At 35.4% G+C, this 26,779-nt stretch overlaps 1 long non-coding RNA gene across 2 annotated transcripts; it reads right to left on the bottom strand.

Moving 5' to 3' along the window:
• Positions 1-5,774: 5,774 nt before the first annotated feature.
• LOC131697414 (uncharacterized) lies at positions 5,775-26,514 on the bottom strand. Of its 2 annotated transcripts, none has more exons than XR_009307251.1 (3): positions 26,195-26,514; positions 21,926-22,032; positions 5,775-7,939 (listed from the first exon to the last, which is right to left on the bottom strand). It is a non-coding gene; the product is annotated as an uncharacterized LOC131697414 (long non-coding RNA). The 2 variants fall into 2 exon arrangements; XR_009307252.1 differs by lacking the exon at positions 5,775-7,939 and adding an exon at positions 16,939-17,502.
• Positions 26,515-26,779: the final 265 nt, after the last annotated feature.

The raw sequence follows: 26,779 nt of genomic DNA, 5'->3' as shown, positions 1-26,779 counted from the left end.
AGAATGGAATAACCACAGTATGCAGAATTGTTAATTAAAAGAAACCCTGCTATTAATTACGAGATGTGTGTACTATGGCATGCAGGAAGCAGGAGCAGCTTCAAGTTCCTATTTGTAGACAGTCCCCACCTGCGTTTACTGGTACATGAGGCACACACATGTCATAAGATATGGAAGTGGAGTTTTCAGTTCTCATTCACACCCAGCTGTATAACTATGAAAGCCACCCAGACCACAACTCTTAGAAAACTCAGGCCTGCCGATAGAGAGTATATGCGTTTTCCCCCCATGTTCGTTTAGGGACTAAAGATAAGTTAGTAATGACAACGGGTGGTTCCCCATTTAAAGGCGCAAGAACAGATTTCCATTGTCACCTTATCATTTGTTCTCAATATGCAAAGCAATCTTACCCTCTTTGTTAACACTTTTCTCCCCCTAATCTGTCCAGAAACACCTTTCATTTGGTTAATAATAATACAAAAAAAGACAGGACCTATGGTAACAAGCGGTGGGAATACAAATATTTGACTCCCAGAAATATAAATTAATAACTAACTAAAACATATATACATTTAAAAAGGGCTTAGGGAGGCGGGTATGGAGGGTATATAGGTGAACAATTTCTTTTCATGTTTCAACTAATCAAGGCAAATATTTGCCATTTGCTTAAATATCTGTATTTGCTTACGATTGTAAGTCGCCCTGGATAAGGGCGTCTGCTAAGAAATAAATAATAATAATAATAATAATAAAAATCTTATCAAAAGCATTGCCAAAGAACTTTGTTAAAATATTTAAAAGTAGTTTAATTGTTGTTAGAAATCGATTAAAATGAACAGCATCATTTATTTGTATGATTTATTAATTAAATCTATAGAACAAAATTGCTCTGTTAATTGAATTAGCTAATACTCTGCCTCAATGGCGGTGTTTACATGCATGTTTTAATCGCGCTACTATAGTGCATTCATGACGTGTCACGCATAAATGACGCATGATTGTGTTCGTTCCAAAAGTGCACGGCAAAAAAAGTGTGTGACTTAAGTGTCATTACGCTTTGGTAAAGCACGGTAAAGCGCGCGCTAATTGGCCTAATTAGTCCCATAGCAACAAACGCCACAGTCGTGCAAAATACTTAACGATAGACTTTCATGAAATAACACGATACCTCCTCCACTTCCCCTATGTAAAAGAACGCTCTCCTCTGGGGTACGGTCTTTCTGTCCTCCTCTGTAGCGTAAGTAAGATTTTCCTTATCCCAGTCTTACTAATACAAATCAGTTAAATATCCATCCATCCATTATTATCAATCCGCTTCTCCTGATGAAGGTCGCAGCTAAATTATATATAAATTGCATATAGAGATGTTGATTTATACCATTATTTATTAATTTCAGTGTATTATGAACGATGCATGAGAACTACTAGATTGTTATGACCAGCATTATTATCATAATAATAATAATACTACAAATAATGTAGCTTTTTTCCCGCAGGATGTTTCAAGCTTCCACCCCTCCTGACAGCAGCAACACCAGGTCCGCTGGACGGATGAGGAAACTTGTTCCCCCCTTCAAATTATTGCGGACCTGGGGGTTATGGATGAACTGGATCGACCTCGCCAAATAAATGCCACCATTTTCACCAGTATTACCAATGCTCTGGTTGAACTTGGTATAAATAGAACGCTCCTGCAGGTACGAGATAAATTCAAGAAACTGAAATATCTGTACCTGCAGGAGAGAAAACGCCTGCAGTCCTGCGGTCAAAGCTCCAGGTCCCAATTTCGGAAATGCACCGGTTAATGGGTGACCGGCCAGTGGCAGTGGCATCGGACCATTTGCTGGAATCCTCATCCTTCCAGACATCCTGTGAAATACCAGCCCCATCAATACAATATGGTAACTCATTTACTTTTCTAACCTAAACTATGCTACCGCGGTATAGTTAGCTTGACGTTTGATATTCGTTTGATATTCGACTCAAGCTAACCCGACATGAATGAAAATGGCTGCATCTCGCCAACCACAGAAGCTAGAGTGCTCAAACCAACTTTAATTTTAAGGAGACCAATTGTGAATTGTTTCACAGTCTCTGTTTTACATGTGAATCCTAAGAATAATTTCTGGAAAATAATAACATACCGCACATACGCACACTTAGCCTCAGCCACGCGTAAAAGGGCTTTATCTCCCCAACCACAGTAGCTAGAGCGTCCAAACCAATTTTAATGTGAAGACCAATTGTGAATTGTTTCACAAGCTCTCCTTTACATGTGAATGCGTTTGGTGATATTTAAATAAACCCTCCCATTATTTTATTATTAATGAGGTCGTTTGCATTTGGACGACTAAATTCTCTCTCTAAAATAAACTCTCATGTAAACGTGGAAGCAGAACTGTCATGACCAAAAAAGCGCGAGAGATCCGTTGTCACGCTTTTCAGTTTTTGCTTGTAAACTGCCCCAATGTTTTCCACCATCTCTGTATCATAATGTGCATGGATTCGGTTGCATGGCATACTGTATTTGTTTCACAAACAGTACTGGGACAAAAATGTAACTTTGGTAAAAGCCAACATACCACAGTAAAATCATTGTAAAGCATGACACAGAAATATAGTATAGTGAAGCATGGAAACTGAAGTAAAAGGTAAGAATGGGAAAAGCATGGTAACCGTGGTCATTTTCATAAGGGAAATGGATCGCTGAATTAACTATACATTGTGATAAGAAAGGTTACATTTCTGTGTATGCATTATGGAAGTAGAGGTTTTTTTTTTAAATTAAGGTTTTCACATTGTGCCAAACATTGAAAAATTGTAAATGTTTATCATCATAACCAATCAGAGGCCAGATGACGTTTACTAAGGAATGTGAGTGGGTTTAAGGTACAGTATTTCAAAGTCACTTCATTTTTGCCCTACATTATCTCTCTTAACAATAAATGGTGTCATTTCAATTCTCTTTCAGCAAAAACTTGCCCTACTGTAAATCTTTACAGTAACCAATATATAAACATGATACAGATCCGATACCTTAATGTTACATCACTTTACTAACTGAGTTCAAACAACTGATTGAGGAACATTTTTTATGCAGTCAAACCTGCTTAAACAACCCCTCAAGGGCCTTCGAACTGTATAGACAAGCATAATCTATATCTGAAATCTGTCAGAGTGGTCACTGAAAACCAGTATTCATTAAAACAAGTTGCCTTCTGCAGATCTAAAGCAAACTTTATTAACCACTGTGAAAAATATTATACACTGTTTGTAAGTGAGAAGAATTTCAACTTTTTAGCAAGGGAAAAAGCATTTTAGGAAAATGTTTTTTCAAACTGTATGTTGTTGTTGTTGAATGTTGAGCAATATTTAATTTATTGTACATCATCATAAAATAACTAGTCATTCTCCATTTACTGCATGAACTTTTCCAAGTAATTACAGAATTAAACTGTGCCCTATATGATACAACTCTGAAAAAAGTAATTCAGTTCCTACAGTCTAGAACATGCTAGATAATGCCTTATCAATTAACCTGTTAAGCATCAATTAAGTGTTAAACCAAGAATTTATACATTACACATAATAACACCTTAATGATCTCTTACCTTTCAGTAAGCAATGCATTTCTGATGTATGCTTTTAGTTATTTCCTTACTGTTTTACTTTTTATTGTTCCTTTGCTTATTTGTTGGTTTGTAAATCTTCTGCATACTGTAGATAATTGCCCAGGTTTAATCCCACTCACCACCATTACATGCCGTTGGGTTTTGCTTTTCTTCTGTCAATCTTTCATAGAATGAAGATTAAACAAATGACTGTGTTTACTCCTTCATTAGTACCATCCAAACACCTTCTTTAGTATGTCCACATTAGATTCCATTTTTTGCTACACAATCTTCAGTATCCATAAGATTACCTTTTAGAAATTCTGGAAAAAGATATAAAGAATAGTCATTTGTTTTATTTTATTACAATGCTCTGTAAATGTTGAATACTGCAGATACTGTAGATTGTTACAATGTTTTGACAATTACTAACAAGGAGTAACAGTTAATGACACATTTGCAGTTAATGTAAAGCTGTGTCATTATAAGGTTTAATGTCTAATGTGGTTTATTATATCCTTAAAATGTATATAGATGCATAAGTGATAGTTTATATAAATCCTTACACTAAAGTATGTAAAATATGTTCATATTAAGAAAATCAAATATAGTACCTCTATAAATCAATTTTCAATGAAAACGTTTCTGTTTTAACAATTCATGGTTCACCCCTTTTACTTTACCCTTTTACTCTACTTTACTCTTATTTATTTTCAGAAACTCAATTATTATTATTATTATTATTATTATTATTATTATTATTATTATTATTATTATTATTATTATTAATAATATTAATAATCATAATCATAATAATAATAATAATAATAATAATAATAATAATAATTGAATCTCTATTTTAATTGTTTAATTCATAATATAACAACATTTTACATTGTGTGTGTTATTTAACAAATATCTGTGTGATAAATACTGAGTAATCATATTTTATAAACATAATTTATGTAATGCCTTTTCTATAGCAAATAACGTTTACTGTACTTAAATATCCAATATGTTTAAGTATTGTATGAACCTGAAAATAATTATTTGGGGAGGATTATGTTCTGCTTAATTGATATACTTTTTGTTAGCTAATAATTGTATACCATTTAAACGGCTTTTAAAACCTCAAAACCATAAATAAAAACACCTCCTTTTCCATCACTAATTGTTAAAGACAGTTTCCTCCCTTGAAATTAACTCAAGATTCTTAAAGTGTCGACCCTCACAAACAGTGTATTCTGAGGCAGTTCTGGTTTTGCATCTATATAGTCCTACACTAAAATAACATTAGAAATGCATTGCAGTACCAATAGTATATTCTTTGGAGATCAAATATGTCAAATTAAATACCTCGCCCCTGTTGTAGTAATGCTATTAACAGTTATAGAGGATGTTTAAAAATATGTTTAATATATTTTTCAAATGCGTTTCATATATTTTAAAAAAGAAAACACACAACATTTCCAAACAGTTTTTTCTTGTTTTGTCTTATAATAGTACCATGCTATCCCTATGTATTATTTTTTTTTTAAAAACGTAATATTCTCACAGTGATGATCTACTGGAAAAGTAGTATAAATAAAATTACAAAAGTTATATTCTATTTTGAAGTCTTAAAGCAATACATACAATACAAAAATGAAATGTCAAAACAAATGAATTCGTTTTTTTCCTGGGAAATCTTTTCTATTACTTTAAGAGTCACAGGAAATAGAGTTCCTCTCTGGTAACCCCTAAAATGAAGATACATGTTTACAACAACTTTTTGTACAACTATTTATTTTTCTACAGATGTTTCAACTGGTAGGAATGTCTGGTAGTTTGGATTCTTCCTACAAGCAAGATTTATTCTTTAATTGTCTGACTATTTTTTTTCCATCACTACAATGTGTTGTAAATGTAAAAATGAAAATTAAAGTTCATATCGGTACAATCTAATAATTATGCAAATCCATATAAAAAGGTGTATTTTTCCAGTGAATTAATACAAAATTAACTGTTATATATATATATATATATATATATATATATATATATATATATAAAACAGTGATTATTTCAAAGTAGAGTGTGTGAGAGCTGGAGAGTGTGTGATTTTTTTTAACATGCAAATTCTCAATGCTCCTTCACTTGTACTTACATGAATTTTCCACCAACTATCTTCCTAGTTTTCCATTCTCAAATACCCCACCCCCATATACGAAACAAACAAAAGGAACTGAAAATACAGTTTCATAGAAACACCCTATAATTTTTTTAATCAGAATTTCACTTTTTATTTCTCAAACCAAATTCAAAAACAAATAATTAATTGACATGGAACAAACGCAAATGCTTAAACTGAGCAATGAGCACTTCTTCTGTTGTGTGAATATATAAAAATGTGTAATACATTGTTTTAAAGATAAAGAATTTGATCAACATGAACATAAGGATACTATACAATCGTTGTAAAGAAAGACAAATATTTATTCAGGCTCTGTGTACTTTATAAGGAACAATTCCCAAAAATGTGTTTGTACAAAGTAGCTTCATCACATAATGCAAAAAACATGTTGTGTAATGCTGCTATAGATTCTGACCCGTCTGTAAAAAAGGATAAAATCATTAATCTATAATTGCATCTCAGTGGTTAACATGTGCTTTTATTGGAACGGCCTGGAACTATTCATATCTGAGAACCGTAGCTGCATCTCTGTTAACTTGATTGTCTATTACCATGTTTCCATGAACCACAGAACATGGGTACGTGCTTGGGTAAACTTTTACGATAAGCATTTGCTATCTCTCAGTCTTAAAACTTAGCTATGGTTCACAACATAACACAGTGGAATGATCACAGTATCATTAATTGTAGGACAGTACTGCCACGTGTGAAAACTTTAATATAAAGCCGAAATGAAAATGCTTTAATTTGCTTCGAAATAATTTCAAAATGGTTAAAAGACTAGCAAGCACTGGTAAAATCAGCTCAGTTTTATACGGTGCAGAACTAGGTTATTTTAATGTTTTTTTTTGTTCATAGACTTTGAGATACCAGCATGGTGAGTGTCTTCGGTAATCGTATCTACAACGTATCGACAATAACGATCAACCATTTTGTTACAGCATGGACCTCTCAGAACTACATTTCCCATCATCCTCCTGTTCACTGGTAAATCCATCTCAGTTACATATGTGAGTAGGATGATGGTAAATGTAGTTCTGAGAGATCCATGCAGGTACATGTGAAGCCATCTTGAGGCACGGAATGCAATTTAAAAAGTTTTTTAAAAAATGGTCAAATGGTAAAAAAAATAATAATAATTTAAACAATACACACACCTTACGTGAACAGTTGTAGCAAAACATGGGAACATGTAACACAATAAAATAAAAAGGTCCTTATGTACCCTTTAACCTAGGCTACACCATATGACGGGCGGATAATTTGTTTTGGCTTTATTGGTGGTTTTGATTGGATCGCTAATAATACTTCCACCAATCAGACAGTTGCATACAGTGCTCATAGAGATCTCGCCGTCTGGCAGACTGGTATACAGAACAGGTTAAAGAAACGCTGGACAAGGGGAATAATGTGTCAGATGTCAAAGTGGATATGAGAACGGCAGAGATGAAGTCAATTTACTTGAAAACATTAAAAGTAGACCAGACATTTCCATCAATGAATTTAAAAAAATCTGGAATTGGTGTTTCGATCAGAAGCCCAGAGGCAGTGTAAACTGCGTCTGCTACTGTAGTAGGACCTTTCTTTTTTATGTTAAGCATTTTTCTGTTATTTTTTTACAAGGGTTGATTAAGTAACAGCCAAAATGGTTTGTGTCAGACTTGTTAGAACATCTGTAACAAAATGGTTGATTGTTATTATCGATACATTGTAGATACGACTATTAGTGCAGGCATCGCAAAGTCCATAAACAAAGTTCTGTTCTGCACCATATAAATCTATACTGATGTTTTAGTGGTCATGATAGGCATTCTCTGCATATCCCCGAAGCACTCACTTGGTAATAATGTAGTATTTGAAAAGTAAAGACAGCTGTGGATAATGCATCTTCAGAAATACGATTTTTAAAATGCCTGCTGTTTTGCATTTGACAACTTTCATCTCTCTATTCCACAGGTGGTTGCTCTGGAAACCATGGTGCTATTAAGCCCCCTTCTCTTCCTTCCTCTGAGTGAGCAAGTTACAAGTCACTCCAGCACCCACGTAGTGAGTCATCACAGCTAAAGGCTAAGGATACCATCCAAGTGGTCCAGGGGCTAGGGCATATGCAGTGCAGTGCATCAAACCCCTTTTTTCACAGATATTCAAAAGGTACCTACAAAAGAAGAATAGAATATCAAGACTGCATCCATGTTCTCTCCGCCAGATTACATAAACATCTGACAGTGCTCAAACTGCAAGTATAAAAAAACCCACTTATGTTTTTTGCTCAGCCTTTGTATTGTTTTGAGAACATTTCTTGTGATTTTATACACATTTCCCTTTATTTTCTTTTATTTTTAATTACTCTGCATTTTCTCATAAGGCTGCAAAGACAAGGGCTTTTGTAAAAAACATTTTCTAAACAAGATGCAACCCAAGCCCAGTAATGATATGTAGATATAAAAAAAGAAGAATGATTCATTCAAAAACGCAAGCACTATTAGATCAGCATGATAGTACGCTAATAATCAAGCAGATCAACATGTTTTCCAAAAGCCATTAAACCATTCGGAGCTGTTACGGATTAACCAATTTGAATTCCAACAATCATTTAATCTCTTTTATGACACACTAAATACTTCTGATGACCCAGTTAACAATCTGCAAATCAACCATTCAAGTAAAAACTGTGGTAATTGAATCCCTCCATGCAAATACACTTTATTTCAACATATAGTGGTCTTGTAGTCATAATTCAAAGTGTTTTGTCTTTGTAAAGTATACTGCAAAAACTTAGCAAAAACACTATGGAACTTATGAGTAGTGCAAACGAAAATACTGGCTTTAATAGTTTGCTTTTGTAACAACTCATAAGTCATACCGTTAATGACGGTTTACCATAAAATGAAAGCTTTATATGTTGTCTACCACTTTTTAAAAAATGTTAATGTGTCCATTAAAATATATATTTAACATTTCCCACATTTTTACAAAGTTCAAATGTAAAAAAAACAACCACTATAATAAGAGCTTAAAGATGTCCGTCATCCATTAATAGTATATATTATAAATGCAGTAAGTGAATTGTGAAAGTTTTGTTGTCGTTGTTGTTGTTTTGTTTTTTTTCTTTTTAAACAGACCAGAAGGCCTATGTCAGGATCATAAATATCCCACATCATGGCTGTAAACAGAAAACTATAGCTAGGACAGGACATAAAGCAAATTACATTAAGAATGTGAAGCCTAATTAAGAAAGGGTAATTCAAATAACATTTGATCTGAAAGATGACCTAATTGCTAGATCAACTTGTACAGTAGCCAGGTTTGTGAAAAATGACATTTACATCGGACCTATAATTGGTCCCTACACAATTACCCCATTCATCCTACGGACTTTCTCCCTGACATTTCACAACCCTTAGATGAAAGCAATCATGGGCACATCTTGATGTGAATGTAGGCCACGGCAGAAGCAACATGCTTTAGGGAGGGATCACAGTATAGCTGCTGAACACAGAGAGGGTATTAGACCCATGGCTCTTCAGCACTCCCCCACCAGTCTTTGTGTAAAACAAAAGCTGTAGGCGGGTCAGGCAGAAATAAAGCCTTCTGTTCTACAACTAATTTCACAGTAGGAGGACTAATATATTACCTTGGTTTAACCTGATCTTTCAATTCAATAGCACGTGCCCACTCGTGGAGTAGGTGTTCTGACACAGTAGTAGCTATTGTATGAGGAGAGATCAGGTCTTTCAGTTATGCACAGCGCAGCTCCTTCACTGGGCTTCAAAGCACACCTTCATTTTTTATGGGCTTATTTTGTAAACTCTTTGCAGTGACTTTATCACATGGATAATGAAATTCAGTGCAACAGCATAACAGTTTCCCAGCAGTTTAATACATTATTTAATTTGTAGTTGCTGTACATTATGTACCAGGAACAAATATTTTAATGGATCTGTAATTTATTTACACATTCATCATTTGCTATCCTATTTGAAAGGCATTTGGCCCATGATGAAAATATACCTCAGGGGCACCATTTCAATGGGGTGGGGACTTCAATAATATACATTTTCTATAATAATAATAATAATAATAATAATAATAATAATAACAACAACAAAATGCTCCGTGAGAAGACGCTCTATTAGTAGAGCGGATAACAGAGATTTTTGTTCAAATTATGATACAAGCATGAAAATGTCCACGTATGATCTCATCAGGCCACTCAGCAAGAAAAAACGCTAGCCACCTGAAAATCCAAGATGGCTGCCATTTTTCAAGGTGACCGCTGATTTTCTCCGCTAATGTCAATTTTTGACACAGAAATTGATATTGTCCGATTTGAGTGATCTTAGTGCCTATTTATATGTTGCTGAAACTAATTCTGCTATAAATTAAAACCTGCAATGTACCTTTGACGTCTTATCAATATGTGTTTATGTCAATGAGTCCCATCAGACAAAAGACTTATAGTTACAGATACATTAACCAGGCATATTAAATCTACCACTTCCTATTATTGTTTTCTATCCAACACTGCTGTGGATCTGTAAAGCAGATGAGGTTCATTTGATAACCCAGCTAGTCCTGGCACATACAGATACATAGTACAATAGCACTTGCACCTATTACTACAGCCACATTTCGTCAGTTCCTGGCAACTTGTGACAATAGGTGCTTGGTCCATCCCCAGTCAGCAGGACTTTGGGTGTCTGGCTGACATACTGTTGCCTGTCCCCATATGTATCCTGCCTGATAGACAGAGCGCTTTGCGTGTTGCATGAGGGCAGACTAAGTTGGTGGAATCAAATCATATGACCTCTGCTTCCGGGCAAAGAGGTCCAGCTTTGCATCGTTAACATTTGTAGCTGTACTGGACCTGTCATACATTATGACCACAAATTTCTACAAGATCTGTAGGTCATCATCATCAAAGTTTTGTGAAGATGCTAGATGCCTCAACACACACGTTCCAGGTTTGCCATGCAGATTTCTTCCCTTTGCCACTGAAGGCAGACACAACATCACAACCACTGAAGGCATGGAAGAATGGGATTCCACTTGCTTTCAGAGATGGAAAAACAGATATAGCACTCTGGCCAGGGCCATTGGATCTTCTTGGCTAGCGCAAAGAGTGGCTGGTCAGCAGTTATGACAGGAGTCTGTCCTGGATTCAAGAATGCCACTGTGTCCCTGATTTTGTTCATGACATGCTTTATGGCGGCAACAGAATGTGCCTGTTCTCGAAAAAGGGGCAATAGTGATGTGATGCTGACTTCAAACTGTTGACTCCTCTTCTGTGATGCATGGTGGGCTGACCATGTTATACAGAGAATCATCCATGTAAACATTACCTTTTCCAGCCAATCATACTCCAGCTTTAGGTCTCTGCTGAACAGGTTGGGGCCTGCTAAAGATGTCTTCCACATACTGGGTTACCACTGCTTCTCCTAGTGAAAAAAATTCTGTCATATGAAATGCTGGTCCCATTCACATGGAGCTAATCTATTAGTTGTCTTTTCCAGGTCTTTGCAAATACTGTGATGCCCACATATATAGAGCATGGACTCTCATGATATTTGGAGTGCCTGTGACTTTTTGCTCCTTCTTTATACTTTGTGTAACAATTGTACTGCAACAGCTGTGCAATGGCTAGGTCTGATTTAGTCACACCATGTTTAAGCTGTGATTTGATATCTGCACCATATTCGATCATGCACACGAACTGAAGAAGTGCTTGTGGAATAGACTCTTCAACACATCCTTGATGGAATGTATTGTCAAATTTTGACTTGTGATCAAGCATCTGTCTGCGTATGATTTCAGCAGCTTTGGCTAGGCGAAGAGCATCCCTGCATTCACAGGCTTGTGACAGAGCTGAGCCTTTTCTGAAGGCAATGAGTACTTCCCTTCCTTTCTTATGAACTTCAAGCTGGGGCATGTAAGATAGTAACTGGTTCTTTAACCTAGTTGAATTCACATCTGGTGATTCGACACCCAGTTGTTCAAGTCACTGTTTGTACAGCGCAGCTAACTCTGAAAGCCGGAATATGAGTGGACCAGCACCTTCACTTGTAGCCTTCGTCTGAGTGATCTAGGTGACAAGTTCGGAAAAAGCAATTGGATACACTTCCTTACCAGTTAAGCTTTGAATACACTCTTCTCATCATTTTTGGCATTCAGATGGGCTCGCTCTGTTGTATAATGTTGCTAAGCAGGCAGGATGGTACTTTAGCTCCTGTGCCAAACATCTCTACCACTGAGTTTTGTAAGGAGCCTTCCACTGTTAAGAGTCCTAGCACACTGGTTTAATCTGTCATTTAATTTCATAGTCACGGCTTCTCTTAAAGCAGATGTTCTCTAAAAGCATTCTGATGCATTTGTTTGTTGAGAATTTCTTTCTACCTTGCTACAATTCTCCTCTGTGTTTGTTGCAACAGTATACTTTCTTTTTTGAGCCTTTTGTAGCTTTGTGTTGTTGGACAGAAGTCTACAGCTTTGATGATACTTTGCAGTGTTTCTTCTCAAAGTATTCTCTGTGCCATCACCTTCATCTAGTTTGGTTGGGTCCAGCATGATTGGTAGAGCATTAATAGCATGAAACAGAGGAATGTTTGTTGCAATGTTTCTACAGACATCTTGTTCTTTTTTGTAGGAACTTGGTGGTGACGTGAGGTCTTCTTTTTCCTGTTGACAAAGGCAACATTTACTGCAGTGAGTTTGCCATTTAGACTTGGTAGGCGTAGCCGTTTTCCTTTTACTGTAGTAGCAACGGTTTAAGGCTGAGGGTTTATCCTTTTACCACCTTATACTGTATGCACTTTGAAGTATGAGATACAATTCGGTTCGTGCCTTTGCCCTACACCTAGCCTGATCATTCATCCAGTGTCTTTTAAGTCCCGTCCGATCTGTAAAGCATCCGGATAACTGAAACCCCATCATCCTTGGCTCGGCTCTCCAGCGCTGGCACATCCTGTCGATTCAGGTGCGGCTACCTAACCGATATGGGGTTGGTCAGATAGCATTTGGGACACTAAATCATTACTGAGCACAAATCATTTAGTTGACACTGAACCCCATGCTGAGTTCCACAGCAATGATGTCACCATTGTGCCCTGGTAGTGCCTTGACATCACTCTTTTGTCAATGACAACTTTTTTTTCTAATGAACATCTGACTGCACTTGCAACTACTTGGATCCATAGGTGAGAGTTGGGGTGACCAGTATCTGTAGTCCATCCAGAGGATGTGGCTGACTGCTGAAGCAAAGGTACTTCCTCTACTACTACACCCTTACACCCCAATTAGTAATACACTACAAATGACACGCAACAATACTTATTTTACATCATTGCATCTTGAAATGATAACAAGGAACATTGGAGGCATTTATAGATAGCAGAATTAGTTTCAGCATGGTCAAAAACATAAAAATGATCATTACACAAAAGTGAAACAATTAAAATTACTGCTAGCGTAAAAACGTACTTGGAAGTAGATTTTTTTTTTATTGAGGAGCTGCACGTTTTCAATTGCTTGCTTATTTTATTGAAGCCAATAACACCTTTAAAAGCTAACCAATTCCCAAAATGAAACTTCCAGAATATGCTTTATTTATTATTGTCACAAACATGGAGCCTGACGCACTGTGTTCTTTCACCAGCTATAGAACCACTCCATTAAAACTTTACCACATGCCTAAAACAACATAATTACTTACCTACAGTCTGGTTAATTAAATGTAGAAAATAATTATTTTTTAAAAATCTGAAGAAAGGAAACTTTCTGAGGTGAATCTCAGTAATGATTATTTACAGAAATAATGTTTTCCTTACTGTATATTCACGAATGGAAGTTAACTTACTTTACTTTATTGGTTCATGTCTCTTTCTGAAGCAAACTTGACAATGACATTGTTCTAAGGGAAAATCATTTGTATTAAAATTGCATACAATATCACTCTCAACTGACCAACACCATTCTCCATCAAACATCACACCTTCAATCAACCTCACAATTTGCAAATCCTCCTCTTGCCAGAGCCTGTAGGCAATCTGCAGCTTTCATAAACCTAAACAAGTTATCTTACCATGGAAAAGCACCGTTCTGGCATACATGGTGCTTTTATTTGAACGTACTGAATGTTTCCTTATGCAGAAATATTAAGTGATGATTTAAACTTTAGAACTTTATTACACTCTCATAGCACACTGCGAATAAAATACAGTTGGTTGAAGTGTTTTAAATTAGGGAAGTCTGTGAGACAGAGATTCTAGGTGAATGACAGCCTGCCTTCATTCACCTAGAGCTACTACAAATATAATCAATAAAAAGTCTGCGCTACCATATTCCTGCCACTAATAGGAGGAAGCTTGAGTTGGTGGATTGTGGGATTAGTAGGCACATGCAGGGAAAATTGTAAAATAGAAGCAGGTACACAAATTACATATTTTAGATGTATGTTGGTTCCTAAAATTAACATGTGGTATGAAGCACATGGCAGGACAATTACCCTACCTAAAAGTCAAGCTTTTGTTATAAAATTGATAGACCATAACTAGTTACATTTTGTTTCATTGCCAAGCTGCAAAGTATCTGTGTTTGCATACTTGATCTTGAAGAATTAATTTTTGAAAAAAGAAAAGTGATCAGATCACGTGTACGGTGTCCATATTAGGACATCGTCATTTCTCACGTCTCAGCGTCAGTCATCAGGAATTTCTTTGTCATGGATCATTTAGTTTCGCGATCAGTCATCATTTCTCAATCATTTTTTCAGAACAGCACCTATATACCACCTAAATCGTATAGACTTGTGCTTGTTTTTTCTATTGATCTAGATTGTAGATTACTGCACATTAACACATTAATATACTGTTAAAAATAAATAATGTTCAACAAGAAATAATTCTAGCAGTTACACAGTTTTAATACAGAGAAAATCAGTCAATAGCTACACATAAAATACAGTATATTATCAAAAACAGTTTCATTTCATGCATCAGTGTTGTCTCTGTGAATATGATCATGTTGCAGCAAACATGCTGTGTCTATTTACAACAACTTGCATCATGTCCTTTTTGTAGCAGCCTTTATTAAAAGAAACCGCCCTTGTTATTTCTTGGTCAATACCAAAAGGTACAAAATAATGATGCTGTACTTTCTTTAAAATAATAACATTTTACTGAATGTATTTACTCATTGTAATAACTGATGAAAAAATAATGAAAACAAACATCTTTTTTGAGTAAAATAAGCAGCAAATTTTGTGATGTGATACTGTGTAAACTATACCGAAGAGCTGAAGTCAAACTGTAATTAACCACACTGGGGGGAATAAAGGCAAAACAATAAAAAAACAAAATGCTGTGCAAAACTGAAGCACCGGTGACATCTACTGGTGAACAACATGCACTGAAGATAAATTAAATTAACATTACATACTGGTACAAGATTCGGTACACACAGCATATCCTCCAAAAACCCGTTTCAGTCTCTGATAAATGCATTCCTGATATAACAGATATGAGAAAATTGAAGTATTGAATGTATTGGACAAGGTCTTATCCAGTAAGTTTCGACTAATTCAATCTTTATCCTGTACTCTTAGGTGTTTTTTCTTATTTTTGTGATTATTATTATGTATTGGGAAGTTTATTTTGCAATGACCGGCAGGTTTTTATTTTGAAATATCAGGACGATGCACCCTTGGTACAGACTGTTCTTTACTAAAGATGAGTGCGTCAGTGTCTAGACCCTAGGTAAATACTTTGTGACTGTTAAAAAGAGGCACTTGTGTGTCTGGTTCATATCCAATCAGGGATAACATTTAGAACCATTGGCAATCAGATCTGCTGACCAAAAGGGAAATCTGGCATATCTGATTTTTCAGCAAAAACAATCTCTGTACAATAACACATTTTAAAAGAGACGTTACAAACAATTAGAAAACATTTGTTTTATATTTGCTTTGACTCGGGTGAAGTCATTTTTTTTTTTTAAGGACCATACTATTCCACTTCTCAAACGCTGAAGTTGTGGCACCTATGTTCTGTGCTTCACATGCATTCTACAGCTACAGAGCGTGGGGCCATTTTAGAAAAAGCCAGAGAGGGTAGAAAGTAATTTAAACTAAGACTTTTTAACGTATAAAAGGAATTTACACATTATATATGTTATTTGTCAAGACTTAAGTGTCCTTCGATTATACAAAGAGCAAGCCTGAGCTATTTTGGTAATTAAAATCCATGGTGTTGTATAAAAAAATTGAAAATGTGCAATTTTCACAGTTGGCTATTGTAAAAAGTGAAGATACTGCTATGTATTAAAATACTAACCCATTGACTATTTACTAAAGCTCTCCATAGCTCTTTCCTATAATCCTCTGTGCGCCACTTTGTGGAGTTTCTGGCAACTTCTGAATGCTTGTTCTAAAGCATAGAGTGTGGGTGGGCAGCTCAGGTAGCACAGGGTGCCAAAACTTCAGTATTTGAGAATGTGATATAATGTGTCTGTAAAACAAAAATTCTTTACCTGGGTCAAAGCAATAAAAACTGAACGTCTTTGTTCAGGAACAACCCATGGTAGCATAAAATAAAAGAAATGCCAGACATCACTTTTGCACGATCTATGTATGTCTTTTATGAATCTCTTTTTCTCTCTAATCTTGTGGACATCCTGTATATCAGACTTCCCTGTACGGTTACCTTGCAGCGGTACGTTCTTACAACGCTGGGAACTAGATCTGTTCCCACTTTACAAAAGTTCCCACCTCTTAGCCTGTGCCCCCTCCTGTCCTGATTCATAATTTCTATAGGTTTTTTTTTTGTTTTTTGTTTTTTTTGGTGGTGGGATGGTTTGTAAACATGAAGTAAAACGGATATTGGTATATGTGAAAAGGCTTATGATCTGTTTCTGTGATATGCCCAGAGGATAAAACAAACATGGGAGTGTACACCACCTACTGCATAACAGAACAGAAGACAATAATTCAGAGTGCAGCCTACTCTCAGCAGAAACTACAAATCACATGACCTCAATATTGCAGTCAATGTTATAATCACCGGCATATATATATATATATATATATATATATATATATATATATATATATATATATATATATATATATATATATATATATATATATATATATAATTGCATCTTTCTTTTGTAGCAACATAACTTACAATATAAGCAAAATCCTCATTTACAATAACCCAGTACTCTGAGTACCTCATTATGTTTCTGTAGACCAGATAATGAATGAATTATATTTCATATAAACATGTGTGACCTGAGGCAATATATTGCAACACTATGTTATTCTTCATGCTGGTTTCCCAAGTGGTGACGCAGGCGTTGCTTCCTGTTTAGTTACTACAAAGAACAGCAGACACAACAGACATGCAGTGTAGCTGTACATGTGATCTCTGTGGCATATTAACTTGAATTCTGTGTGGTTTTGAAATGGGGCCGAAAGTACCTTACATGTTTACCATCAGAAGTATATATTTAGTGCCAGGAGTCAAACGTTTACCCTTTATTTTGCCACTTATTAATTTATTTACAGTAATAACAACAGGGTGGCAATTGTACCCTTACCTTTGTGTCAGCAAACACAACATAAACCAACCCAAACATTTCCAGAGTTGATGGTAATACATGATGAATAGATTCAATGGTTTCAATTTGTTCTCTTCAAAAGTATCGTCTGTGGGGTCTCGAAGTCTAAAAAAACATACATTTCAGTTTCATGAGAATGCACAAAGCCGATTATACAGTGGAACAAACCACAGAAAAAGTGGTTGGAAAAGTGATAATATATTATATGAGTCATGTACAATATCTGTAATGTCATGAGAAGATTGTAACTGGGGGAAATCTGAACACATTTAACTGAAATTAATGGTGAGAAATTTGGTAAATGATGTCTTCGAACAAGTACAGTAAAATATAGAGAACAGTATCACTTATTACATAATGTAAGAGGTATCCAAGGGAGTTAGGTGTGTAAATACTTAAAATACACTGAATGGTTAGAACTACAATGCCTTTATAAGTTAAGATTCATCCAATCTAATTCTTTCCAAAGATATACTGTACATCTGCATAATAATAATAATAATAATAATAATAATAATAATATATTTATTTGTATCTAGTGCCTTTCATATTGGACCACCATCACAAAGCGCTTTACGAGTTAGGCTGTGAACTGTGCATTATATGCAGAGTCACTTACAATAGGACATTGATTTAACATCTCATCCACAGGATGGAGCACAAGGAGGTTAAGTGACTTGTTCAGGGTCACACAGTGAGTCAGTCAGTGGCAGAGGTGGAATTTGAACCGGTGACCTTCTGGTTACAAGCCCTGGACTTTAACCACTGGACCACACTGCCTCCACTACATCTGTAGCATACATAATCCCTACCATGACTGTAAACACAAAATTACAGCCTTCAGTGGATCACCAGAAACTGTATCTACAGTGAGCACATGTAATAATGCAAGTGTGTTATATATATATACATATATGCACTTCTGCACAGAAGCCTACATACATATATCCCCAGATTCTTATATTCTAAACAGTGATATATTGTCACTGCCAAGTTTCATCACAACTGAATAAGCTATTCTGTGTATTTGTCTGAATGGGTACCTCCCCTGTATCCTGTCATCTTCTTCCAAATGAAGGTCTACAAAACAAAGGCTTTTGCATTTTTAAGTTTTTATTTTTCTACTTCAGCTATTCCTTTACTTGCTTTTAAAAGAGTAAAACCTGTATTTTATGTGTTCAGTTAGAAAAAAAGAGAGCTTTGTTGTCAGGCATGAAAGATGCTAGTTGGCAAAATGAAGTAGAAGAAGCTGTCTCCTGTAAGTCTGAATGCTGCAGAGACACCATTCTTTATAAATGGAAGAATCATATCATAAAGACCCATATCAATTATGCCCTTGGTTAACTGCAGTGTTACTGCACAGAATGTATTATAAACTTTTTAATACAGTACCCATATACCTCCTCCCCCAACACCTCTGTAAATGAGAAGATACCTCTCATCTGGGTTTTTTTCACTGTCTTACTTACACTTAAAAAAATATTGAAATAGTGAAATATTGAAAACCACAAATTAGTGGTCTTACAGTGAATTAACCATTGATAATTACTGAATTGTGAAATACTGAGGGAGCACTGTACTTAGTATAATACAATATATTTATTTAATTAAAACCACTGTGTAAGAACAATTAAGACCATCAACAAATACAAGTGGATTACGCACACTGTAGGCTGTATAATTATTTTAATTTGCACATCATTTTACCAAACATATTACTGGCCTACCATTCAGAGGCTCACATTAAGGCTATGTGTGCAAGCTTTATCATCCCCAGGCCTCCAAATATGAATCTGCTGTTTTAACCTCCCAGTGCTTTATCAAAATTTCAGATGAATTTAAAGTGGTACTGTACAATGCTTAGTATTGCATTGTACATTCTTAAATTGTGATCGGGATGTAAGAAAACGTTCTGCAGAGGAATTGAAATGCTTACTTTGCACCAGCTATCAGGCCTGCATCATGTGTCACTACAGCATCCCCCTTTCTGCAGTGAGATGTAAACACTGTCATGTGCTTGAAGTACTTCATAAGACCAAGAGGAAACACATACTCACAGCTGGTTTTTCTAAGAACTGCCATGATTTTACAGAGCAACACTAAAAAAAAATGTTTTCTTTCTTCTTCAGGAAATTCAACAAGAACTTTAAACCGCTGACCTCAATTATAGCATTTCTCTTACACAGTCTTTGATCAACAGATCAAAAATAAAACACTGCAGCATTCTAAAACTACTGTTTCCTTACCGCAGTTGTACAATCACATGCAATGCTGCTCAAATATGCATGTGAATATAATAAGCATGGGTATACAAAATATGAGCAAATTATTAAAAGGTGAATTTTCTAGACGTTGATTATAAAGGAGAATATAGTCAAAATAAAATAAAAATGTTTAATCTACATATGTGCTAATCAAAGCAATAGTTTTTATAATGTTGTTGCCTAATACTAATAATAAGGGATAGTTTTAGGGACGTTTTGCAGTTGGTTGGTATTTTAAAAAGTATTTTTTTTCCTATTACAGCAACGTTATCGTACCGCAAATGCTGGAATGACCAGGCTTCTGGTTAGGAAAAGGACACACGATGACAACCAAACCCTGAAAAAAGATATGTACTACTGTCTTTTACATTGATTAAGAAATATATTTGTATGTGTTATATACAATATATGTGCTATATCCTCTTCCGCAACCCACCTTTGGAACTTTTGTGACACAATTTGAGAACTGCTAATCTACAGTACATCATTTACATCTCCTGTATCCTAGCAACCTGAGCAGCGTCTGTAATAGTTAGCTCAGGGGAACTCTCGAGTTACAGACTTTTATCGTGGAGCACCACGCTGGGAAGAATGATGAAGCTAATTCCAGGACCGGAACCAAAAAAAGTAAACATACCACGAAGCTTTGGGGATAGAGCGGATTTGCCCAAAGCAGTTCATAATGCCAAAAAAGTACTGAAAGTTATTTCAAGTTAGCTGGGAAGATAAAAAAAAAAGAGCACAACAAGATCCAATACATCTTAAAGTTACTGTTATAACTTACATGCTGCCTCTTAAAAAAAAGATGATGTTTTCAAACACCTGTCAGAGTTGCTTTTAAGAAACTCTGTAATAGGTTATAGAAACACTGCATAATAAAAGCCCATGAAAGGTTTAATCAAATTCAAGTGAGCAGTTCCTCAAGATAAATCCTTTAGGTCAGCCAATCAGGTTACAGAACTGCAATATGTAGGTTATCATGATCTACATCCACAATAGGTTTGTGTGTAGTTCCCAATATTAGGCCAACAGATTCTGATACCCTAATGTATACCCATGAATATCCATACCAAGTTTCATCCCATTTGGATGATAATTTCTGAAAATATAAGCCTACAGTAGCTACAAATGCAAGTACATTCTCTCATTATGTCCTTCTTTTTTTGACTCATTTACATATCTACCTCTTTGTAGGGGTAATTGTTCAAATGTCTGGTTTGTTAAATCTGTCAATATAATAATAATAAAAGCATGATTGTGATGGACTGGAAGAAAAAGACTTTAGATATGAACCACTTCATTTTTGCTGAGACAATCGTATGGGTTACATATAGAATCCTAATCAATCAGAGCACTTGGTTTATGCAAGATATTTTTAAAATGGTGCAAATCAAATTGTAAACTTGAGTAAACAAATTTTGGTACATTAAACCACTGCTGAAGTTAATCCAAGAGCTTGTTTTCATTGCACATTAAAAGGCCCTATTTCAAAGCAAGTGCCACAGCAAAGGCCGATATTTTTGAAAAGAATAAACTCATTTCAACAGTATTAACCTACTGTAGCAAGAAATGACAAATGTATGAAAGGGTAGTTACATTTTTGTATTTCATTTTTAAAAAAATCTATTTTGCCCTCATTTTTCTACCCAATTGAAATGCCAATGGTGTAGTCCTAAATCTTAAAGTACCGGAACGCCAATTTAAATATTGATTCTCCTCAAACAAATTATACAAATTCATGTTTCTATTTGTACATTGAACTTGAGGTAACATTTAATAGGTAATGGATTCGTCTCGCATTTGACTTTTAGGGTACTCCCCCTTGATCAGTGCTGCCAAATTTGGCTTGTTTTAAAAGCATCTAGCAGGTAAATGTTGTCTTTGATGGTTTGGTTCATTTTTTGGCTATTTGTATCATGCATTTTTATCTATTCTTTACAATTATGAGGTCATCACCAGCACATAACTTCAATCACCACGATGCCCTTTATAGTATTAGTATATGACATCCTCCCCAGTCTTTTCTGTGTAGCTCTGCAACCAATAAATTTACGAATCACACAAACGCTCAGTTATTTTTTATTTGTCACCAATGTAAGAACTGTATCAGTATAATTAGAATCGTTTTTGTTTTTAAATGTATTTTTAAACACTATCCACCAACAGTTCTGTAAGTTGCCCTGGATAAGAGCTTCTGCTAATTAATAAATAAATAAATAAATAAATAAATAAATAAATAAATAAATAATAACAATGTTGCTTACCGTTGCAACTCACTTTCCACTCAGGAGGACTGAGGATCACTGGATGACCGTCTGTTCCGACCAAGAAGCCAGCCCTCTCGTTTCACCCACCAAACTTACAGAACATCCTGCAAAGTTTAAAAGAAACGCATTATGTTGCCTTTGCAGTGTTTCATATTGCAGTATATTCTTTTTATATATTTAAAACAACTGTTTAATTTTTTTTTTAACACATCATGGGTCACAAATCAACTGGACAATATGTTTGCAGGGTGCTCTGTAACACTTTAAGTAAAGGATGTTGCCAGGCTGAACCCTGGAAGTGAGGGCCCAACCTGTTTTCCTCCCTAACCCTACAAGAACAAAAAGGTCAGTCCCTATGAGTTCCTAGCCAAGATCGGACACTCAGCTCATGGGTCACCCTGCACTCCAAAAAGCAGTGTGTTTGCTAGCTGAGCCAGTGGGGATCCATAAAGTACCCTTCATAATTAAAAACCTCTCCTGCAAATGATTGCCACTGATTTTATACATTACATTTTTTCAGCAGAAATGAGTTACCAACTCTGCAGCAAATGTGCTTTAGAAGCACCGATTCATACTACTTGAACTTGAATGGGTTTCATTGTAAAATTATATATATATATATATATATATATATATATATATTACACATACATTCATACAGTCAAACCTGTATTAAGAGACCACTCAATGGACAGTCTAATAGTGGCCTCTTAACACAGGTGGACTCTTAAAAGAGGGCCCATAACTTATGAATTTTCTATTTGTCTCTGACATGCTTTCCTGTAATTATGTATGTCTTACATACACTTGTTGCTGGGCAAGAGAATTGTGGTCGCTGGTCGCGTTAAACAGGTGGTCACTTAATATAGTTAAATAAATTTAAAGTGGTCGCATATATATATATATATATATATATATATATATATATATATATATGTGCGTGTGTGTGTGTGTGTGTGTAAGGTATAAACCATGATGGGCCATGCGGTTCCCATGATATATACCACGCCTGGGGTGGTGATAATTTCATCTCGGGTTTCTGTGTTTCGGTCTTGTAATTTATGACATCACAGAAACCCTCGATGAAATTATTTAACTGTAACTCACTGAAGCCCATCTATTATTCTCTCTCTCTCTCACTCTCACTCTCACTCTCATTCTCATTCTCATTCTCTCATATATATATGGTGGATAGCCAATAAACACCGGAAAACACCAGAAAAACTGTGGAAATGGTTAATCAATTCACGTTGACTTTACCCTTTTCCCATTGAAAAATAAAACCTACTACAAAAATAATAATAAATAAATTTCCCAGTGCTGCTGGGCAATGTCCCGCCTTCCTGACTTGCATCTATCATTGATTCGTTCTCAATACTTTAAACCCGCCCCAACTACTGAATGACAGCACATTCCTACATTTCTATTGGAGACTCTGCTTGCGAGATTTAAAACGAGATTACAATCAGGATGGAGGCTTGATAGTGGGATTTCAAGCTGTATTACAGTTAAGATACAGAAGATTTAAAAAAGAATTGTGGCAAAATGTACAAAAATGGTTACACACAAAAACCCCAGAAGAATGTGCCCTTCACCATAGGGATTTCATTGTGGAAGACAGCAATGGAAAGAAGGTACAACTTAAGTTTGCAAGTACTGTTGGATTACTACTATACATATTTTGACAGAAAAAAATAGCTCAAGCATTTTGGAAAGTAACCGAAAACACTAATTTCATACAGTATATAAAAAACGAAAGCCCCCTCAAAAAAGGATTCACATAAAAATCGAAAATAGCTCAAAATAAGCACTGAAAAATATAATTAATAAAACCCAAAAAACAGAAGCCCTAATTATAGTGCACAGAAATGTACCAAATATGAAGCCAATATCTTACAATATATATATGCTGTAACTATCAAGGTCCAGCAGAGACACCTGTAGATTTACAAAAAAACATAATAAGCTCCCCATACAAATATGCTTAAATCCAATTAAGAGCTGTACCTACAGGCCTAAATACTACAAACTGCTGTATGATAAAAAAAAAGCACAGATTATGATGCCTGCTGCGACTTTTTCAAAATACTCTTCCAAGTAAACTCATTATTTAACAAGCATGTTTACTATCTCCAGAAACGTCTGATTCATAAGCAGTCAAGAGGGGAATTTGAGGAGAACACATTCAAAATTAATCAGTTTCAATTGTTTCTATTCTCTGTGGGAGGATATGGAAGACAAATGTGGTTATGTTGACATCACCAGAAAAATACTATGGATTTCCACATCTATAAATTGGTTTTGTTGAGGTCTCAAGATAATTTATCTCAGAGTTTTGACATTTCAATTGGTATGCCTAAATCAAGATACATTATCTCAAGAGCAATGATCTCAAATTGAAATGTTATGCCATGTCCTCAACCAGCCACGGTATTTCAGGAAAACTATTGGAATCTGCCATGTGCTAAAACTTTGTCATTTGCACCTGAATCTAAATGACTTTTTTGAACATATTTTGTTAATTGTTAATTGACAATAAATTGTTAATTGTTAATTGACAATAAAATGAAAATGACATTGGAATTTGTGGATAACTAATTCTAATGTCATTTTTCATGTATGACTTAAAACCCAAATTGTTACTGCTGTCAGTCAGTTTATGAGGGTGTTTATTACAGGCTTTTAACCACCTACCATTTTTACTGTCGATTCAATATAATAAAACACATATTTGCTTAAAATAATGATTGGCAAATACTGTAGTTGTAATGTAAGTTTTTTTTTGTCTTTCTGTTAAATGTACTACGTAATTAGCAAGCAAACTATATTTGTGTTGCTATAACTTTAAAACTGGTAAGTCTTTCTTTTTAAGGCAGTCTTCTTGAAAGTGCGCTTTGATTATAACACGCGCATTTCTCTCTTACTATCTTACCAGCAGCTTTTCTTACGTCGCCTCTACTGAAGAACTGCGATATACAGAAATTCATACTGCTTAAGCGTGAGGTGTCATTTAGATATTGAATACTTGTGTTACTATAAATAATCTCGTTAAGAATGCGTTTACGTTTTCTGTGATATTGAATCGAACCTCAATCGCAAGCATGGTCTGTCTAGCAATCTTCTGCAAATCTTCCGTTCTCGTTGTTTCTTTAAGCTCTCTTACGACAGATAACCGTTCTTGTTACAGCTAAACGGCGAGGCGCGCAACCGCACTGTCAGTCAGGTGTTTTTATTTTGTTTTATTTATTTTGTTTGACCTTTCCAGGCAGAAGGGATCTGACGTCGTTTGTTATTGCCAGTGGTTATTATACCGTAGTCAGTATATTACTGACCACTGGTGATGTGGCAATCGATATGCTACATAGGCAGTGAATTTAAATCAATAAGATAATATGCAATACGGCAAAGGAGTACCAGAACTACAAATAAAGTGACACGCAGAACTACGACAAAATAATTGCAACAATGCAGTGATATGTACAGTACGCTACTTTCACTGCAATACTAGTAATGAAGCAGGTTCAGCACACTCCATCAAACTACATCATGAACTGTAGGTATACGTATATAAATTAGCAATCGTGTCAATATGTATGTTAACATCGGGAAAATGCGCTTGTCCAGTCTGTCTTGTTTCTAAGATTATGTGAATTGCATTACTGAAAGTGACACTGCATACCGGTGTACTGCTTACGTGTTGTTTTCAAATCATGTTGCTCAATATTTCTGTTTAGTCATTCAGTAATCAGATGTGAATGCATTTGTTGTATTAACAGCTGTAAACTTTAGGGATGTCTTGCTATATCACCTTGCTCTAACATACTGCCCCAAAGCAAAGGGTTGCGTTCGTGATGACACGCCCACTTCTTCTGTATGTAAACATAACATACAGCAGCACTACCACCACCCAGTGTTTACCTCAACTTTGAATTTTATCTGCGCAACATTAGCTGGAATGCGGACATTGAAAAAGAAAAAAAACACATCCAGTGTCAGAGGAGCCATGTGGCAAAGGACCAAAAATATTCTCTTAGCAACAGAAACATGTCGCAATACTTATTCTTAATACTATAATCCTACCAGATATCAAAGAAGGATGAAAGGAAAAACTGCTTTTAAAGAAAATAGTAATAATAAAAAAAAAAACTTAGCTAACTGTAACATATTATATTAAAGTAAGATGACAACTATAGACAAACCTCCTGATCTACACTATAAATACTGGTCTTTACCACTTTGGATACATATATAGATAACTCAACTTACGTTTCCCTGTTGCTCAAGCACTCTTCCCGATTCAGATGGAAAACACATACTTAAAACAGTTAATAAAAAACAATCTCTCATATATATATATATATATATATATATATATATATATATATATATATATATACAGATGCAATCCACTGATGCTGAAGGTGTATCTTCTTTTGATCAGGTGTAATGTGGGCTTTCCTCTCCTTCCTTGTTTCTCAGTTCCAGCGCTGGCTCTGCGTCTGTGGGATGTTTGCAGAAGATTGCGTAGTTTCTCAATGTTTTTGTAGCCCATGGCACACTTCGCTTTTCTCTTCGTGCTGTTTCATTGTATCATGTCCATCATGTGACACACAGAGGCCTCTCTATGGAAACTTAAAGGGACCTCCCACGTGACTTTTGCAGCAGTAACAAACACATCCAGCCACAGCACGAGAGCAAAAGTACATAATCCCGCCTGAAGAGCTGTATTCTACCATTTGGAGTACTGGGCAAACAGGTTACTGTTGACCAAAGGCATTCGAAATAAAAGTTAAGATGTAGTAAACATGAAAAATGTAGTAAAAAAAAAAAAAAAAAAAAACAAAACAAAAA

The sequence above is a fragment of the Acipenser ruthenus genome, chromosome 14 (assembly GCF_902713425.1).
Source record: "Acipenser ruthenus chromosome 14, fAciRut3.2 maternal haplotype, whole genome shotgun sequence".
NCBI lineage: Eukaryota > Metazoa > Chordata > Actinopteri > Acipenseriformes > Acipenseridae > Acipenser > Acipenser ruthenus.
Note: the sequence above shows the minus strand (reverse complement) of the source record. Positions and strands in the feature narration are given on the sequence as shown.